Source organism: Arachis hypogaea, chromosome 5 (assembly GCF_003086295.3).
Source record: "Arachis hypogaea cultivar Tifrunner chromosome 5, arahy.Tifrunner.gnm2.J5K5, whole genome shotgun sequence".
Classification (NCBI taxonomy): domain Eukaryota; kingdom Viridiplantae; phylum Streptophyta; class Magnoliopsida; order Fabales; family Fabaceae; genus Arachis; species Arachis hypogaea.
In genome coordinates this window covers 106,008,811-106,028,311 of record NC_092040.1, presented here as the reverse complement: position 1 = coordinate 106,028,311, position 19,501 = coordinate 106,008,811, and the positions used below count along the sequence as shown (strand labels likewise).

Genomic DNA, 19,501 nt, shown 5'->3' with positions numbered 1-19,501 from the left:
CCTTTAATATTTTGTTGTGACTGTTTTGTTAATATATAATCTCATAACAGCAATAGCATTCTAAAAAACATAGTAATAATACTCGAAGTGAGGGTAATTATTTTGTTTTTAATCAAGAATTTTCGTTAGTTACTCTTCTAATTGAAATAAAAGGTAAATTAACTGATATCATTATTAGTAAAACACACACATACAATATACAATTGACACATGATAATGAGGTTTCGAAAACCACTACTCATCATGCTATTATTGTAAGGCTATAGTTGTTTGTTTTTCTTTCTAATTTTTTCTCATCATCATAGCCTCGGAAAGGAGTTATAAGAATCACCAAAACTATAACAAACAAGTATGGCCCTTGGAGCCCTAGAAGCACTTCATAAAAATGATAAAGGGATAAAACAAACTAATGACTTTGCTCAATTGTTCCTTGAGCTTATACCAGTAGTCGAATTTCTTATTTTTAAATCCTCTATTTAGTTTTCAAAAGCTCATTTTATTGTTTTAAAACCCTAGAGAATTCGACTTTGCTCAATTGTTCCTTGAGCTTGGCATTTTACAATTTCAAGGCTTCATTTTCTTTTTCACATTCGCTATATTTTTTAAAAAAATTTTGCTAAATTTTCTGTTAAATCATCAATAATAATATGTGATTGATCAGCTGAAAGTTTAGTATAATCTACCTAATCATAATAAGTTTGATCAGCCATGAGACAAATATGGACTTCATGGTCAGAATCTTCATCCTCAATATCATTTTTGAGATCCTCACATGACGCCATAAGAACCTTCTTCTTCTTCTTTTATGGATAGTCAGATCAGTAATGGCCAGGTTCTCTATAGTGGTGACAGATAACCTTGTTTTGATTTCTTTTGAAGTCCCTCGAAGAATAACCTTTTATCTTTTATTTTTGTTCTATCATCCTCCTAAATCTTCTAGAAATGAACACGAGCTCATCATCAGAGAGATCATCTTTTGATTCTTTATCTTTGGAGAAGATCCTAGATTTCAACGCAAGATCCTTTTTCTTTGGTTCATGACTAGTTGTTTCTTATGTCAGCAATTTTTCTCTCATCTCGTCATAGGAGATTTTTTTCATATTGTTTCCTTCAACAATTGCTATATTCTTGGTTTCCCATTCTTTGGTGAGGCTTCTTAGAGTATTTCCTACATGTTCTTCTTCAGTGTGTTTCTTTCCCACAATATCAAGATTATTGATGATTATGGAGAATCTTTCAAACATCTCATTTATGCTTTCACCTTCCTTTCTAAGAATCATTTTGTACTCTTTTAGAAACTTGTTAACTCAAGTTTCTCGAACTTGTTCAGTTTCTTCATGAGTGAGCAGCAGCTTGTGTCATATCTCTTTTGCAGTTTTACACCTCAAGACTTTGCTAAATTCTTCAAAGATAATTGCACAATGCATCAAATTAATAGCTTTGGCATTAAGCTCTATTTTCTTGTTATCTTCATCATTTCATTCAATGTCCTCTTTTGGAATAATATTTCTTTCCTTATTTAGTTTGGTATGAATGTTTGGTCCATTGAGAATGACTTTTTAGATGTTGTAATTGATGGATTGCATGAAGATTATCATCTTTTCTTTCCAATAGGCATAGTTAGTACCATTGAAGTATGGTGGCCTATTGTTGGATTATCCTTTCGTTAGAGGGTACGTAACAATGCTGTTTGTTATGGATCGTTAACTCCAAGTTGTGAAGCTTTCCCTTTGAGTATAAGCCCTGATGTTAATTGTTACTGATCATAGTCATCCTACTATGTCACCTATCTGCACCTATCAGGCTAACAGACAACCATCTCTATCGGTTCACCTACACCAATGAACTGAGAGTTTTGCTTCGGTGACACAATCACAAGCGAGAGTTCTCATTGGTTCTCTATCCAAATTAATAATATAGGTCAACTATGCTTTGATACCAATTGAAGGTTCCTAAGTGAGTTGAGAAGGGAGGTATAATTAAGGAATCACTTTTAAAATTTAATAAAATAAATTGTACAGAACACTGAATTCAGGAGATTATTTTCAATTTTGTCTTGTCCCATAGTGTAGAATAAAACATAATTGAAATTAAAGAGAATAGAAAAGGAGAAGAGTAAGACCACAATATATCCTAGTTCGACAACGAAGTGCAATGTGACTTACGTCCAGTCTCCACCACAACAATGGTAAATTTTCAGTATAATCCATTTGGATTATAAACTCCAATTCCAAGAGATTCATACTCTTGTAACTTCACTTAAGCTATCCTAAGATTAGTAACTCATCTAGGTGCTAACCCAACCTAGTTAAGGGGAACCAAGTGAACTCTAAATTAGCACACTTTTTGAACTTAAAACACTCAAACAAAAGAATTAAAATGGCTTTTGTGTGCACTATTCTCTTAACCTTTTGAATCTCTCAAACTAAACTTGAATCTAGACTAAAGAGAAACAAGAACACACTTAATAAACAAGGAATAAGAGCAATGTATTCCATACCAGATTTTGTTTGAATAAGTGTCTTCTTCCTTGGTTCAATCTTTCTTTTATAAAGCTTGATATATCTTCTTCAATGTTGGAATACTTTTTCTTTTTCATCTACTAGTTGTTGCACACTTCAATGTTCTTAGCTGTTGGCTTTCAATGAAATTTTTTTTCTTGTTTAGCTTGATTGTTGAGTGCAGCAGCTATCAAATTACTCAAGAAATTACTCAAGAACGTGATTCTTGAAATGTATATCTTGCTGTCTTGATTGTATAGCATCTTTCCAAACTTTGCTTGAAATCTTTTTAATGATATGCCATTAATATTGTTTTGCATAATTCTAGCTTGCTTGATTGGTCAACCTTGATTAATTCCTACATTGCTCATCATAATATTTAGTTATAATAGGAAAACAATTATGTTTATCATCATAAGGCACCAAATCAAATCTTGACTCAACAAGAATTAGTACAACTCTGCTCTCTATAGCTTCTAAGTGAAGATGAAACAATATCTGCAATTTTCGATGTCTTATTCTAAAAAATCCTTTATGATAGCCAAATATTCCAAATAATAGCGAAGAAACTCATGAATCACTTCTTGCAAAGTTTCTTCCTCATTGTCACATATGTCCAACTTTTAAAATGTTCCCTTCTAGTACCTCGGATAGCCCAAGGATGCCTAACATCACAAGTCTAAGTAGACCACACCTATCAAGAATACTCACAAGCGACAAAAAAGTGGTGAACACTTTTAGACATTCTTACTACACAACACACAAATTGTCATTAGAATCAATCATACTAAGCCTACTTAACCTATCTTTAATATTAACTCTACTGACTAACACATAGCAAGTAAAAATCTCAACTCGAGGTGAAACCAACTCCCTTCAAATAGTTTTTGTGAAACTATAGCTTGATTATTCTCTGGTATTTTTTTCTTCCTACAAAACCTGTACAAGAGTTAGTAGTAAAAAATTAATTTTTATCAAACTTTCACACAATTATGTCTTCTTTTCCTCTTGTTAATTTGGCAGCTTTAAGAACACCATGAAATTGACTCAGCAATTTCAATTTTTGTTAATAGAGATATTTCTTCCATTAGAAACTCCAAACCCACTCTAACCTATCCCAAAATCTACATTCTTTTATATGATAGATCCTTTTTGGTTTGTTACCAAAGAAAAGTCTTGGAAATAAAATCTTACACCACAATGCAACTAATTATCTTTTCAAAATATAATCATCCTCCTATCTCCTATTTCCATAGACAAATAATGAATCATCTTTTTTCTTTTCACCTGATGCTCGTTGATCTGAAGTTGATAGATGTCCTTCTATGGGCCACCTCTAGTAGGAAGTATCTGAATGGATAGCATCCGATTTGGATCTAGGTCATTACATTAGCAAGCAACCATTTTCAAAGCGAATAATCTTTCTTAGAAAACCTCCACCACCATTTAAACAAAAGGTCGTATTTTGAATAACTGCATCACCACCCCCAATCCTCCAAGCTTTTTAGGTGCTTGAACTACTTTCCATTTAACTTAAGCAATCTCTGGTCTACCATCCTCTTTATTCCAGAAAAATATTCTCTATAAAGTAATTAACTTCTTTGCAATTGCCTTTGCCATTATATACAAGCTAAGATAATAAATTCGCAAGTTATTGAGAATAGATATTATAAGAACCAGCTTACCACCTTTATTTGTCAATCGCTAGTTTTCATATTTTCACTAATCGTGGATTCACCCCTAATTTATTCCAAGGTACTTCACAGGTAGTTCTATCGCCTTGCTCCCCAATATACCACATATACGATGTACCCAGTCTAGCTCACAATTAACCAGAATAAATCTAAACATTTTAAAGTTAATCCTTAAACTAGACATCAACTCGAAACACCGAAGTAGCCTCCTATAGTTTTGAACAGTCTCCTTTTCAGGTAGAGATGGCAATGGAGTGAGTTTTTCTTCTATTTGACGCTGCCCCACCTTATAATAGCCCATATAGAACCCGCCCCTATGAGTACCCGCCCTTACCCCTATCTGGTCCTATAATTATCATAACATACATAACATAAATTAAAATAAAAATTTAAGAATGATATAATATTATTAATTATTTTACTAATTATTTTACTAAATCGGGATGGGTATCTTCTAAACCCAATCCTGCCCTACCAAAAATTTGTCCCAACCAGATATACGCAAGATGGGTACCTGCAAGTCCGGATAGTATTAGCATCCCTATACTCAAGGAACAGAATAATATAATGTCATCTACAAATTGAAGATAAGACAACTATATATTATCCCTTCCTAACTGCTTCTCCTATCATTCTGTTTAGAATATCAATAATAAGTACAAAATAAAAAGAAAATAAAGATCTCCTTACCTCAAACCCTTCTCCATCCTAAACGACTTCGTTGATGACTCATTTATCAACACCAACATTAATGAAGCACCTACATATTCCTTAATCCACTCCTTCCATCTCTAACCAAAATTCATCTTTACTAAAACAATATCTATAAAATTTCATTCGACTCTGTTAGAGGCTTTTTAAAAATACATCTTGATTATGGTAGAAGTTTTCTTTCTAAATTTCAACCACTAAACAGTCTCACAAGCAATCAATATCTCATCATGTATTTTGCTATCCTTTAATAAAGTACTTTGCATATCCTCAATTAAACAGGGCATAACCCTCCTCAACCTCTTAGACAACACTTTAGATAGCCAACTATACTAATCAGTTGTAGGTCTTTGATCTCTTTCACTCCAAAGGTGCCAAAGCAACCCATGTAATATTAAAATCTTTTGGTAACTTAGATGTCTCAAAGAAACTTATCACAACTGCAGTGAACTCACCTCCAATCTTTTTTCAATACTTCTTGATGAAGTTTATGTTGTAATCATTACTACATGGTGTTTTTGTTGACTTACAATCACATAATGTCTCCTTCACTTCTTCAATAGACAATACCACTTCTAAAGATATACATTCATCTTCATCAATCATATTAACTAGTCTATTATGAAAACCAATTGTAGGAGAAATTTTCTGATGATATAAGCTCTTGTAGAAATTCCTAATCGCAATCTTAATTCTTGTCTAATTTTGCATCACCCTCTCATTAATTACCAAAGCATTATTCTTGTTATTTCTACATCTTGTTGAAGTAATGCTATGAAAATATCTAGTATTTTGTTTATTTTATTTTGCATGGTGAAACCGTGACATCTATTTTCAATGTATCTCTTTCTTGACATGTCACCTCTCACAACATCTTACTAGTGCATTTTTTCTTGCCTCCATCGTCCTATCATATATATAATCCATTACTAATCATATCTTTAATCTTCTTTATTTCATCCTCAAACTGCTTTATCCTCTTATCAATATTACCAGATTTCTCCTTATGCCACCTATTCAGCAGAATCGTCAAAGCCTTTAACTTATTGGTAAAATTGAATGTCACTTAAATCCCTCCATTCTTCTTTCACCATTTGCAAGAACCCCTTATGAGTAAACCATAAATCAAAGCTTTTAAAATAATGGTCTTGAAACCTTCCCCTTTATATCTTTCACTACCATGGGACAATGACCAAACAAGCCCTCTAGGTCCTCTTTTCAACCGTGTCTTTGAAAAATTTTTCAACTACTTTATGGTAACCATAATTCTGTCAATACAGCTACAAAATTGACTTCTGAACTATGTAAATTTATGATCATTAAACAGTAAATTCACTAATTTCATATCTTGTACACAAGTATACAATTCTTGAAATCTGTAGAAGACGCCGATAAATTAATAGCTCTTTTTCTTTCCTCCACCTGTAAAATCTCATTAAAATCTCTCATGCAAAAAAAAAAAAAAAAACACTTGACACAACTTAGATATATAATTCAGTTTTTCTTACACTGCAAACTTATCTTCTCTCATATGAGCTTCATATTCCAAACAAAAAATACACTTAAAATTATAACAGTGTTATTAGATGTAAATCTTTTTTTTTCTCCTACTTGGATATTCCCTTAACTTTCTTTTTCTTTTTCGTTCTTAGACTTTTAATTTGTACTTTTAGAAGTATAGTGTTTAAAGCATTTGCAAACTGCTTGTTGAATCTTTTATTCTTAGATTAAGGCATGTTTATCTCTTTGTTATTATTAGTATTATACAAGCTCGTGGGATATGCACAGTTAACTTACATTTAATTATTTTAGTTAAAAATTGACAATCATAAATAGGGTTTATAAACAATATCAATGCATTATAAATAGGGTTTAGTTTTTGCGGAGGAATGTAAATGAGATTTTCTCTTCTTCTTTTTTTTTGTGAAAAAATTATTTTTAGAAAGGCAAAAAAATTTTTCTATTTTCGAGACATTTATTAAGAAAGATTATAGAAAAAATTTATTTAAAATTATATATTTTCAACAAATAATTCTACTAATAGAATAATACATTACATCAATATATTTAGCGTCAAAATGTTATATTTTTTGTAGAATAATAATATAATGATAATGTCATAAAAATAATATAGAAATTCATCAATAATTTTCTTTCATGACTTCATTAAAAAAAACATTGAATAAGAGGCGAAGGTACTTTCTACCTACTAATCAATAATTTAAGTGAGAAATTCATCAATAATTTTATCTTTCTTGGCTTCAAGAAGGGTTGGTTACATGCGTTAAAGAATTGTAGATTGAGGTCCTTGACGACCCAAAACTAACTCCCCTCATTTTGGAGATTGCAATTTGCTTCTTTCTTTAACAAGAATAAACGAACAGTGTATAAATAAGTACTTTTATGTTGGTGGGTCTGAATTCTGAAGGCTCTAATAATTTTGTATTTTAATTTGTAATAGTGTCCTTAATCTTTTTTGTTGGATTTAAAAAAAGCATCAAGCATGACCCTACTGGCTGTATCCTCAATTCCTGGCATGAGGATACAATATGGCTTTGATTTTTTCATTGGAATCTTGTTCTTAGTAATGTTTTCTCTCTTCTGATGATGCTGAGTTGAGTGTATTATTTTCAAATCTCACGAAACTTTTGAGCCTTTGAGGTTCTCCATATGTCCAAAAATTTGATACTGAGATTTGAGAAAATTTCCTAGCAACATCACTGATGATCACAAAAGCCTCAATTACTAATTAATCTCTTATAACTTCTCCAACCCGCCAGCATTTTCATTTTGGTAACAAGTAATTAGATTAGTTAAAGGAAATAAACTATTATTTCTACTAACAAATGTTTAAAACACCAACAAAGCTACTTAAAAAAGAATTAGACTTAGTTTGGTAAAATTTTTTATTTTTTAAAAGTTATAATATTTATGTTTAGTAAATTAAATTAAAAATAATTTTTAATAAGCACAAATAATAACGTTTAATAAAATAATTTTTAAAATTTAAAAATATTATAATAAACATTAATATAATAATTAAATTTAGATATTAATTAATGTATGAGATTATATTAAATTTTTTAATCTTAATAAGTTGTAGAGGCCAACTTTTTAAAAACAACCATATTGTTCTTCTTAATTATTTTTAAAAGCACTTCTAACTTTTAAAAACTATCAGCACAAACACAAACTTTTTAATAAAATACAAAATGAAATACTTACCACCTTTTTAAAAAATTTTACCAAATCAAATCTTAAACCTCATCTTGTATCTTTAAATAGGAGTATTCATTTCATAATACATGTTCTATTCTTATAATACATATGTTACTAGTGTCATTTATGCTAGTAGTTCAGAAAATAATTTTTAGAGATGTTTTTACAAGTATTTCGATACATCTAGTTTTATCTGAGATATTTTAATATTATTTTAACCCACCTCCAAGCCAACCAATCACAACTCCCCCAAAACCCCCAAGGCTGCCTCATTTGCTCATTGTGGCTAAAAATCATCAAGAGAAAAAAGAGAGAAAAGTTCTTAGTTCCAAATCTTCAAAGCTTGATTTTTGCTAAACTAAAATTCAAATCAAAATTTCAATCTGACCAAAATGATCCTCTCTTCTTTTTCTACATGATCATATGACTTATCAAAGCTGAAATCAAGGTGAGTTGGCTGCACCATCTCCCTTTTACTTCAGTTTCAAGGAAACATGCTTAAACATGTGTTTTTTTTTTATGTTCTTCCTTAGGAATCATGCTTAACTTGACTTGAGGGACAAGAAACGTTAATTTCCAACAAGTCTAAGGTGAGATATCCCTTCTTAACACTACAAAAAAAAGGCATATGATCACGGTATAGCTAGTGAAAAGGGTGACCATAGATCTATGGTCACGGTTTTGGACCGTGGCCTATTCCACCGTAGCCATAGGTCTATGGTCACGGTTTTTTTACCTATGGTCACGGTTACAATTTTCAATTTCTGACACTTTAGACCACGATTTTTAACCGTGACCATAGCCATATCTATGGTCACGGATTTTGCCATGACCATAGCCTCTATGGTCATTCCTCCTTAAAACCGTGACCATAGCCTTATCTATGCTCACGGTTTTGGCCATGACCATAGCTTCTATGGTCACCCCTCCTCAAAACCGTGACCATAGATCCTATGGTCACCCCTCCTTAAAACCGTGACCATAGCCATATCTATGGTCACGATTTTGGCCGTGACCATGGTCTCTATGGTCACCCCTCCTTAAAACCGTGACCATAGCCTTATCTATGGTCACGTTTTTTGCCGTGACCATGGATCCTCTGGTCATCCCTCCTCAAAACCATAACCATAGCCATATCTATGGTCATGGTTTTGGCCATGACCATAGCCTCTATGGTCACCCCTCCTTAAAATCGTGACCAAAGCCATATCTATTGTCACGGCTTTAGTCTCTATGGTCACCCCTCTTTAAAACCGTGACCATAGCCTTATCTATGGTCACGGTTTTGGCCGTGACCATAGGTTATCTATGGTCACCCTATTTTAAAATGGTGACCATAGCCTGCTTTGTTTTATTATGAGATTTAATTTTTTTAAAGCATAATCACATCCCAAAATGATGATAATCACAAAATAAATCTAAGAACAAGAAATGTATGTAAATCATAAAAGTTTTATTATAAGCTAGATATGTTTACTTTTTAGTCTAAACAACACAAATCAAAATAAAGTGTAATTTATCTAATTACATGTAATACCGAGTAAAGTCTCTTTTCAAAAAGCACATAACACATCAAAAAATTACATTTAGATAACTAAAGTGTAAGACCATCCCATGTCATATTTTTATGGAATATATTTTCTTCACATCATGTCTTCCTGCTAGCAAAAGAAATAAACATGTTAGAATAGAACAAAAATGCTTTTAATAATGCAGTACATATGCAACAAAGTTTAATAAGTCAATTAACTTTAAAATTTTAACTACTAAATAGCAAGGAGAATTTGCTAGGGTTTTGAGCCACCTAAAAAGAAAATCTTAGCCAAAACGTATACATACATGTTCCTCTTTATGTAAATAACAAAGTCTAATTGATATAGACCTACCTATAACACAAGTGACAAACTTAAATAATAATTGTTGAAAAAAATTCTAAATTCTATGTGGTACCAAACTTGTTAGCCTTCAACTTGTTAAAAAAAATCCTTATTTGTTTCACTGTAGCCCATCATTTAACGGTTAAATGTTGCATGCACTTAGTGAAAGTATCTTAAGTTTTTTGCCTTGTGAGTGGTGAGGGATCAATAAAGAGGAATTAAGTTAATAAGGATGAGCACAAGATATAAAAATTAAAACAACTAAATTTTAGAACCAAAAATATAATGTTTTAGTCAATCAGCTTAGTAAGTACCGAAAACATACTATTAATTTAACTACTAATTTTAAACTGTACTTACTTCGAAATCCTTTGATACATAATTCGATTCAAGTGAAGGAGGAATGTTTCGTCGCGCATCAGGCAGAGATTGTTGAGCGGCTTCTATCATTACTTGCACTTGTTCTGCACTCATATTAAGATTGACTTGTTACAACAACGTTTTAATCAAATTTGTTAAATCATCTAACTTAAAAGTTAAGTTATTTTAATTTTTCTCCATAGTTGAAACCATCAAAATTAAATATATCACCTAAAATAAAAAAAATGAAGTCAAAACTGCTTTATCAAGCTCCATTACCTGTGCAGCTAAAAATTTAGCAATTGCTGTCAACTTGGTCTTCACCTTTCTCTTTCCCACTTGAAATCCATGTCCACCCTTATTACAAAGTGTAGAACTATTTTCCTAGCAGAAATTCAAGAGGTAGTAATACTTGGAGAGAAAATAATAAATAAGAATTTAAACATGAATTTTGTCCTATATATGCTTGTCATATGATTTAAATTAGGAAGTCAAGCTACAAGTCCTACTTTTTCTGAAGTCATACAACATTAATAAATATACTTGAAATGGAAATAGTAGCTATTTTCGTGAAAGAAAAATGAAAAAATTAACTGAAAGTTGGTGACGTAGAGAACTAGTGAATGAGTGAAGGAGTGAGTAATCAAACTCAATAAACATTTATAATCAAACTCAGTAGTGAAATATAGCATCGAATGTGACTATAATCAAACTCAATAAAAATTTATAATTAAACTTAGTAGTGAAATATAGCAACGAACATGACTATAATCAAACTCAATAAACATGTATAATCAAAGTCAAGCACTGGACCTGAGTTTGCACGGACTATAATCAAACTCAATAAACATTTATAATAAACTCAGTAGTCAAATATAGCACCGAATCTGACTATAATCAAACTCAACAAACATTTATAATCAAACTCAATAATCATTTATAATCAAACTCAGCTACAAGAGCTGCAACAATTAAGTGCCATAACTATAATACCAAACATTAAAAAATAAAATAAAGATAAAAAATATTATAAAAACCATGACTGCAAAACAGAAAAAAGTTATCAAAAAGATTAGCCCATTAACTAAAGTTCTCTAATGTAGTCATAAAACTTCTATGGAAATTCCGTCAGTATTCCTATCAAATTGGGAGGTTCATACCCTTATATTGTGTTGTGTTCAAGAAGTTGCCACTGATTTTATTAACTAAAATGATTAAATTTTTAAAATTCATAAAATTTGTGATCAAATCTCAACCATTGATTGGATAAGAGATATTTAAACCCTGTTTTTTTTTATACATGAACATTGCACAGTAAAGTCCCTAACACTAATCCTATTCGTTGCACCATTGGAGCCAAACCAACAACATCTTGAAGCCAGATTCAAGAGATCATTTCAACAGTTTGCTTTAATTCAGCCAAATATTTTACTACATATTCAATCAATGAAAAATTCGAAGGTATACATAAATTTAATGGGGTAAAAGAAAGAAGTAAAACTTAATAAATTGAAGTAACTATAGATAAGTGAAATACATTAGTTTAATTATTTAAACACAACAAAATTTTAGAAAACCTAAATAAAATAAACAGAAAAGAAAGGGTTATAAAGCTTACCGCTTTTTCAAGAGGCCCAGGTTCGATATGGTATTGACAGCGCGAGAGTGAAAGCAGAACTTCCCCTTTTATTCTCTCAAAAATAATAATAAAAAAGAAAATGATATTTTATATTAAATAAATATTAAGCATTAATCAAAAAGAAAAAAAAAAAGAAAAGAAGAGGGAATCTTAGAAAGTTGGAAGTGAGATCGAAAATGGGAAGCAATGGGTGTTAACAGGAGTGTTTTACTGCAGGATGCCATTGTTAGCAAATTTTAGAAATCCAGAATGCCATCGGTTCTGGTTCTACGTCTGAGAAGATGGAGTGACGACAACGACGGTGATAGTACACTGAGATAGTTGAAGCAAGACGATGAGGGTTTTGCATGACGAATAATCCAGGAAGCAAGAATGAAAGAGGGTTTGGTTAGGGTTATCTTTTTCCACTATTTTTTTCCTAAGTTAAGACCTAGCTAATACGAGAGAATGGGAATTTTGGGAGGGAAGAGAGATTTTGGAAAGAGAGGGGGTAAACTAACGACGACGTTTTTGGTTTTGGGGGGAGGGGGAGTTTAAACAAAATAATTTTAAAAACTATATTCTATTATTACTCCAAAAAATTGTGATCATAGACCATTTAAGTTCACCTTCTAAAACCGTAACCATAGACCCTCTTATAACTTCTCCAACCTGCCAGCATTTTCATTTTGGTAACAAGTAATTAGATTAGTTAAAGGAAATAAACTATTATTTCTACTAACAAATGTTCAAAACACGAACAAAGCTACTTAAAAAAGAATTAGACTTAGTTTGGTAAAATTTTTATTTTTTAAAAATAATTTATAAAAACTAATTTTTAAAAGATAATTTTTTAAAAGTTATAATATTTATGTTTAATAAATTAAATTAAAAATAATTTTTAATAAGCACAAACAATAACGTTTAATAAAATAATTTTTAAAATTTAAAAATATTATAATAAACATTAATATAATAATTAAATTTAAATATTAATTAATGTATGAGATTATATTAGATTTTTTAATTTTAATAAGTTGTAGAGGCCAACTTTTAAAAACAACCACTCCCCTTAATTGTTTTTAAAAGCACTTCTAACTTTAAAAAACTATCAACACAAATACATAAACTTTTTAATTAAATACAAAATAAAATATTTACCACTTTTTTAAAAAGTTTTACCAAATTAAATCTTAAACCTAATCTTGTATCTATTTAAATAGGAGTATTCATTGACAAGACTATTCAAACATTATTTTTTATTGACAAAAAAAAAACGTTAAATTTTCAAATTACTTCTCTATTGTCGTTTTCAACTTGTTGTATTAACTTTTCCTAAGAATATCCAATAAATCAATCAATTTGAACCCATCTCTAAAACCCTCTTCAATCTTAATTACCAAAGAGCTACTCTCCCTCTCTTTTCTTATTGTCACTCTTCTAAGACCTCCTTAAAAGAAGCAGAGCATATTTTGAGAAAAAGCATATATGAAATAGAAGCAAAAGCGGATCTCATTAATTGATTAAAAAATATTTATTCGTGAAGCATTTTATGATATGCATGATATCATATAATATTTTCATACATTACACGAGTTATTACAATGAGTGTTAAAAAGACTATAAAGGATATGTTCAGATTACATAGAAAAAACAAATATGAATTACGATAAAAGTATTTTTTTTAGTTGTATTACCTTTACACAAGACAATGTATATTATTAAAAAAATATAAAATTGTATTTTATTGACTCATGTTAGTATGTAATTATCATAATTATGATTATTATCGTTTGAATTGTCAAATATTGTCAAATTTATTTTCAGATTATATTAGTTTTTTTTAATAAATTAATTAATCTTATATATTATTTCTATTTCAAGACATATATATAACAATGTTGATTATTAGATAATAACATACATAGATAACATGGACTATTACACTCGTACATATATAATATTTACTATAAAATATTAGTTGAAAGGTAGAGTATATGATGGATATTATCATAGTGATTATAGTGATCATGTATTTGGTAACACATAAAAAATATTTTAAAATTAAGATTGCATTTTTTAGTATTTGGCGATATTTTTATTTTTTTAATTAAAAAGTATTTTTAAGCAATAAAAAAATGTGATCTTAATTTTAGTATGTACTATTTTTTAAGAGTTTGTTTAGATGAGTTTTTAAGAAAATATATTTTTTATGTAATTTCTTTTAAAAGATTTTTTTAAAAAGTAAAAGTAATTTTATATTTAGATATCTCGTGTAAGAATATATTTTTATTTATTAACTATATTTGGATATAACAATATAAAAAAATATATATTTATTTATTATGTTAAAAATATCTTATTTTTTAGTAAAAAAGATATTTTTAAAAAATTTTAAATTGTAGCTTCTAAAAAGGTTTTTTTTAGGACAATTTACCTATATAAAATAAATGTGAGAAACCTTTACTTGATTACAACAATTGGAAACTGGTTACGTGCATGTCTTGTTTCAATTTCTATATAATCCGTGGAAACTAACCACGGTTTCTCAAATACACATAAACTGTGCCTGACAACAAAGGTTTACGTGCAAGGAAAGCTGAAAACCGTAGGTGGCAGCCACGGTTTATGAAGAAGATGGTGTGTGCATAAAACTTTATAACCAGTCACGGTTTATGCATGAGCGGCTATGTGAAGTTGGGTGGCTGAGAGAGAATCCAAAGAGCTTCGTGGTTTATGGACTCAGCAAACTTGTTTACGTTTTAATATGATTTGAACTGTATTAGTATATTTTTATTTTTTAATCAATTTAATTTTATATACATAATTAGAATTTTAAATTATAAAATTTGTATTAGTTTGTAATTTAAAATTTAAATAGACATAATTTAAATTAATAATTTATAAAATTGTATGTATTCGTATTATTGTACTCATATGATTTTTTTTACTATTGTACTCATATGATTAATTATATTTATTCGATTTAAAAAAAATAACGGTTGTTAATTTTTAACTAACAAATAAATACACTTATATTATTTTTAAATTAAAATTTTTTAAATAAATGTACTCTTATTATTTTAATTTTTTAATTTAAATAAACATATTCGTATTATTTTAAATAAAATTTAAAATTAGTATAAGTAGATTTATTTAAAATTTAAAATTTTAATATTTTAAATAAATATATTCTTATTAAAAAAATTTAAATTTAAATAAACGTAATCATATTATTTTAAATAAGTATATTCTTTTAATTTAAAAATAATATGAATGTATTTAATTATCATCTAATTTCATCTTTTATTTTTATTTATCCTCAATATTTTAAATTATCATCGGATAATACTATTAAGTGGTATAATTTAATTTTTGAATTATATGTAATAACTTCAGTGACGATTGTTAAATATGTCTATTGATCTTTGACTGAGTTTTTGAAATATTAGTATATATATATGTAAAGTTAACATTGTGTTGGATGTCTTATATCATGTATTTTGACTTTGGACTACTTCAAATTACATTATAATCATTGAATTATAAATATAGTGGCTGAATGATGTGTAATAATATTAATAGTGGTTGATTATAATAAGTCATGATAATTTTAATAGTTTTTTTTTTATCTTAATGCGAAATTCTAGTGTCCAGATTAAGTATATAAATAATTAATATATTAGTTTCAATAAATATCCTTGTAAAGTACTTTATTTTACACAATTACAATAACTAACTATAAGTTTACACATAATATTGTCATATTTGTAAACTTATAGAGTTATAGTATCATATTTATAAACTTATAGTTAGTTATAGTTAGTTATAAATATTCATATGAATACAATAATACAAATATATATAATTTTATAAATTATTAATTTAAATTATGTCTATTTAAATTTTAAATTACAAACTAATACAAATTTTATAATTTAAAATTTTAATTATTTATATAAAATTAAATTAATTAAAAAATAAAAATATACTAATACAATTCAAATCGTATTAAAACGTAAACAAATTTGCTAGAGTCCATAAACCACAAAGCTCCTCGGATTCTCTCTTAGCCACCCAACTTCACATAACCGTTCATGCATAAACCGTGGCTGCCTCCAAAATTTTATGCACACAAAATATTCTTCATAAACAGTGACTGCCTCCCACGGTTTATGTGTTACATTCACCGAGGATAAACCGTAGCTGCCTCCCACAGTTTATGTTGAGCACGAATTGTATGTAATTTTTTGCTGCCAGCCACGGTTTATGTGTAATCTTAAAACCGTGGTTGGCTCCCACGGATTATATAGAAAGTGAAATAAGACATTCACGAAGTAAGTTTTTAATTATTGTAATCAAGTAAAGGTTTCTCGAATTTATTTTATATAGATAAATTACCCTTTTTTTTATTAGTTTTACTTTTATTATAAATTTGTCAAATAAATTTAAAAAAATAAAACTTTCTTTCAATAAAAAAATTTAATAATTTAATGATATCCAAATAAATTCTAAATATTATTAAAAGTACATCATTATTATAGTCACTATAATAATAGTCACCATAACATACAACCTACTTAAAATATCTTTTTAATAGTTTTACTAGAATTTTATTAACAAGTGTCATATACAAAAGTAGAATATTTGATTAAAAAGATAAGAATTTATAAACTTTAATAACAATAATTTAATTTTAAAATACTCGCAGTATAAACTTTTTATAAAATCATATAATTAAACATATAAATTTATATAACCTTTTAAGTAAATTAATTATTAATATTTTTAATATTTTTAATTTTTTTTAAAAAAATACATAGAAATATATTATAAATGAGATAAATACGTATCGTATATACTTTATATCTTGTTTACAGTGTACTAAAAAAGAAATATTTATTTCGATAAATATTTTTTAAATTATTTATTTTAATAATTATTAAATTTATTTTATTTATTTAAATAAAAAATCCCAATAATCTTTTATCCTTTTGGAAACATGTTAAGTACTCCTAAGAGCATCGATACACAAATTATTTTAACAGTTAATTTTAATTAATATATATTATATATAATTTTTATAATTCAGATCAAAGATTAAAATAATTGGTGTATCGATACTTCCGATGTACTTAAAATACTTCCTATCCTTCTATCACTCATGACTCACTACGGTAATTTATGTTAATGTGACTGATGACTGATGGGAACCACAATGACAAGACAAAAGACAAGTTTTTATCATAATTCATGCATGAGTACGCAAAGAATCAAAGTGACCAATAACTGCCAAACATATATCCCAAAGCTATACCAGCACAACACAGACGGATACATGCATATTCTCATTGATATTTAGTTGAGAGTAAACATCTAATTTATTTTTTGTCCATTTTTAAGAAGAATAAAATGATCTCGGTAAAAAAAACACTTTGATTCTCAATTTTTTTATTTTAGAACAATACGACTTCTTTATTTAAAAAATTATTTAAATAATAATAAAAAATAATTTTTTGAGAGTTTTATTTATATTTTGTGGAGAATTTTAAACTTCCACAAAATTATTTTTAATAATATAACTAATTATTACTATCACTATTATTACCTTTTTCATCTTCATTATTATTGCTTATACTTCTATTATTTTTATTGATTTATCATCATCGATATCTCTTCTACTATCATCATCACCAATACTAATATTATCAACATTAAAGTTCTCTTTTTCATTTCTTATTTGATGTTATTTTTTTTAAAATGTATTTGTACTACAATTACTTTTTTTGTGGTATTATTTTCATCGATAGTTTTTTTTCACTTAACCACCATTGGTGAATGAATTTTTCAAAAACAAACTTATTAATAGTTTGTGAAAGTTTAAAACCCCCACAAAATACAAATAAAACCCCCACAAAACGAATTTTTATTATTATTTAAATAATTTTTTAAATTGAGAAATCGTATTGTCCTAAAATAAAAAGGTTGAGGATCGAAGTGTCCTTTTTTTTTACAGTAATCACTTTGTCCTTCGTGAAAATGGATAAAGATCGAATTGGGTGTTTACTCTTTAGTTGAACATTACATTCTGGACAAATCTTTTAAAATAAATTAAAAAATAATAATAATTTTTTAAAATATTTTTTTTATTTTTTTAAGTTGGTACTGTATCTACGAATTTATAAATTTTGTTAAAATTTATCAACTATATTAAACTAACAAGTACTTATGGGTGCGACGAATTTATTCTCATATATTTTGAATCATATTGATATATTTTTTTATTTAATTCACATAATTTAAAATTTTATATTATAAAATTTTTAAAATTTAAAAAGATATACTTTAAATTAATGATTTATTTTAATTTGATAAAAATAAATATAATTATATTATTGTCTCATATGGTTAATTATGTTTATCTAGTCTAAAAAAATTAACGATTTAAAATTGATAATTTTAAACTAAAAAATCATTGTATTTGTATTATTTTTAAATTAAAAATTATAAATAAAAATATTCTTATTATTTTAAAAATTTTTAATTTAAATATACGTACTTGTATTTTTTAAAATTTGTTAGTTTATTTAAATTAAAAATTTAAAATAATAAGTGTTTTTTTATAATTTTTTAATTTAAAAATAATATCAGTACATTAAATTTTTATCTAAAGTTATCAATTTAAAACGGTTAATTTTTTGTAAACTGAATAAATATAATTAATTATATAAATACAATAACATAATTACGTTATTTTTATCAAATTAAATTAAATTATTAATTTAAATTATATCTATTTAAATTTTAAATTAAAATTTTAAATTTTAAATTATGTGAATTAAGTAAAAAAATAAAAATATAACAATACAATCTAAATCGTACGAAAATAGGCATAAGTTCGTCGCACCAATAGAAAAATTTATTAGTTTTAATGAAGTTCACCGATTTAATAGGCAAATTTTAACAAATTGCAAGTTTTCAGCTAAGAAAAACCAAATTTTAAAAAATAAAGATAAAAAATTATTTTGGTAAATAATTATTGTTTAAATTTATTTCAGATAAAATTTGTTACCTTTCGCACTACACTATATCTAATAATATCTTTTTGTTTGCACATGAAGGAAAAATTAGAAATTTGAATAGACAAAATAAATTAAAAAAATTAAAAGATAAAGATGGGTTGTGAAAAGTCTAATGTTGAGGGTATTAAAAAAGTTGCAGAAATTTATTTCAAGAAATTGTTTGCTACATTAATTTTTAAAGACCCAAAAGAGGCGTTAAGAGGTCTAGCAAACAAAGTTGATAACAGAATGAATTACATACGTATGAGACTCATTTCTGATGAAATAGTTAAAAGAGCAGTTTTTTCTATTAATTTCTTTTCAGCACTGGATGAGGATGGCTTCACAGTAAAGTTTTACTAGTATTATTAAGTGATTATCAAAAAGGAGGTCAATCAAGTAGGTGTCAATTTTTTTTTTCGGAGATAAAATGCTTTGATTCCTGAATCACACGTAGATA

At 27.6% G+C, this 19,501-nt stretch overlaps 1 long non-coding RNA gene across 2 annotated transcripts; it reads right to left on the bottom strand.

The window, feature by feature from the left end:
- Nucleotides 1-9,624: 9,624 nt before the first annotated feature.
- On the bottom strand, nt 9,625-12,487 carry LOC112802490 (uncharacterized). Of its 2 annotated transcripts, none has more exons than XR_003202414.3 (4): nt 11,981-12,487; nt 10,642-10,746; nt 10,363-10,466; nt 9,625-9,786 (listed from the first exon to the last, which is right to left on the bottom strand). It is a non-coding gene; the product is annotated as an uncharacterized lncRNA (long non-coding RNA). The 2 variants fall into 2 exon arrangements; XR_003202413.3 differs by having other exon boundaries at nt 9,625-9,783.
- Between the last annotated feature and the right edge of the window lie 7,014 nt (nt 12,488-19,501).